Below are 2,500 nucleotides of genomic sequence, written 5' to 3'. Positions count from 1 at the left end.
GAAAGAGAAAGAGAGAAAAAGAGAGGGAGAGAGAGAGAGAGAGAGAGAGAGAGAGAGAGAGAGAGAGAGAGAGAGAGAGAGAGAGAGAGAGAGAACGATAAAACGAGAAAGAGAAAGAGAGAAAGAGCGAGAGAGAGAGAGCGAGAGAGAGAGAGAGAGAGAGAGAGAGAGAGAGAGAGAGAGAGAGAGAGAGAGAGAGAGAGAGAGAGAGAGAGAGAGAGAGAGAGAGAGAGAGAGAGAGAGAGAGAGAGAGAGAGAGAGAGAGAGAGAGAGAGAGAGAGAGAGAGAGAGAGAGAGAGAGAGAGAGAGAGAGAAAACGAGAAAGAGAGAGAAAGAGAAAGAGAAAGAGAAAGAGAGAGAGAGAGAAAGGCTACGAGGCACCCTAGTCAATTTCGCTCTCTCATCACCTTAATACAGAACATTCCGACCAAACGCATGTAATCAACACACCCCACCACACTGTATATCGCCATAGTGTACATGCACGTCGTGAAAGTCTGCAATACCGATTAATCATTTAGCCAATTCCAATTTCCTAGGACGTTCTCACTGCCGTTGACTTCCGGAACTGCCCAAAAGGGAACAGCACTGGAGAACAAAAAGCTATGGCGACTATGGCAAAAAAACAGATCCTACAAAAATTCAGAAAAAGTTAATAATAATGACGATAATAACGGTAGGATAATGATAAATAACAACACAATAATAACAATCATAGTAATAATAACAATGATAATAATAATAATATCAACAATAAAAAATGATAAATAAATAAAATTGAAAATAAAAACAACAGTGTCAACAACCCCCCCCCCCCGTGTTAATTGCAACACCAACAAACAAAATGATAAAAAATGATTGAATTAATCCCAGGGTAAACCATACCATCACGGCCGCCGCAAAGAGAAGCAAAACACCACACATTCTGAACACCATACGCATAATACCTGCTGTTGCTGCTGCTGCTGTTGCTGTTGTTGTTGTTGCTGTTGATAATGATGGATGTGTTGCAGGTTCTGGTGGTATTGATAGGAATGTTGCTGTGGATGTTGATGCTGGTCGTAAGGATGTTGATAATGTCGGATGTCCTGCTCCGAGACGCTAGGATAAGGTCTGTGCCAAGAATTCATCTTGAGACATCATTGGCGAATTATGAAAAATCCGGTGTAGCACTTTAAAAAAATGTTGATGATGACAAATCGCGTTCGTGTTGATATATATATATATGTGTGTATGTATATATCCCGATCTCCAACAAGTGGCGATTCACAAAGTCGCCACAAGAGGAGATTCTGATAGAGATGAATTTCTAATTTCGATTTTTCTTCTCTCTTTCTTTCTTTTTTTTTCTTCTTCAAGAAATTCGCATCACATAGATCCTCGAAGCACACTCGACCCCGAATGCAATGAAGAGCAAAAAAAACGGGAATTCGAATAATAACGAAAAAAAAAAAAAAAAAATCCTAGTGAACTCCTTCGTTGTTGTCAAGAAGGTGCAACACCCACTGTATCCCAGCACCCCCTTCGTGCAAGCCAGGAGAGGGTAAGCAAGAAGAGTGAATGAAGTCCACCCTTTGGCACGGTAGGTCACACACTAACACCACGTCGCTTGCTGACACACTGAGCACCCAGGCGATGGCTACAGCAACCTTCCCGCCTGTGCCACGCGCATGCGCCCTCGCACCCCGTTTTCTATGAGTGCCAACCGCTTCCCGTGGCGCACTCTCGACGAATCTCACTCTTACCGACATCGTACTAGGGCATGACTCACGCTGGTAATTATCTTCGCGGAATTCGTTATGAGTAAAACCACGTTTCCTCCGACTCACGACCTTCGCGGAAGTTAAGTACGGTGGTAACACGTGTGTTGTGTGGACATCGGCTGCGACCCCCCCCCCACCCCCCTGTTCTGCTTTGCTGTCTTTGAGTTCCACTTCTCTGTCGGGTTTACGTACTTGTATTTTTTTTTTTTTACTTTGTTATTTTTTTTTTCTTATTTTCTATGCCATGCGCCGAGTCGATTGGGTGTAATTGCTGGGTGTGAATCCAATCTGACTGTCTATAGTAAGAAATTGACTGGTGTTAACTTACGCTTTGTCTTTGCTATCTCTTCGCATCTTTTGTAATGAATAAATTCAATTTCGAAGTATTTATTTGATATCGATATACTCTTGTAAAAAAGAAAGAAATATATCACAAGCAACGTCAAAGACAAGCAAAATGGCTATGATAGCAACAACAATAGTAATGACAATTAATAGTAACGAAAACAAATACAGAATTACGACCAATTAAAAAAAAAAAGTAATATCAATATGAATACTAATAACACAGATGACGTCAATATAAAAAAAAATAATGATGCAATCCTTGATAAAACAACAATAACAACAAGAATAACAACAACAACACTAATTATAATAACAATAATAATAATCATTAACATCATTATAACAATAATATTAATACCAATTAAGCAAAGCAGGATATCCCTCCCTTA

General features: G+C 40.2%; 1 protein-coding gene across 2 annotated transcripts in view; it reads right to left on the bottom strand.

The window, feature by feature from the left end:
* Window positions 1–2,500, bottom strand: part of kay (transcription factor kayak) — a 27,733-nt gene that overhangs the window by 17,298 nt on the left and 7,935 nt on the right. The window lies entirely within an intron of this gene.

This window comes from Penaeus japonicus, unplaced genomic scaffold, assembly GCF_977035675.1.
Source record: "Penaeus japonicus unplaced genomic scaffold, GWHDUDI00000001_assembly GWHDUDI00000021, whole genome shotgun sequence".
Classification (NCBI taxonomy): Eukaryota; Metazoa; Arthropoda; class Malacostraca; order Decapoda; family Penaeidae; genus Penaeus; species Penaeus japonicus.
The sequence above is the reverse complement of the archived record's forward strand: the minus strand, read 5'-3'. Positions and strand labels throughout refer to the sequence as shown.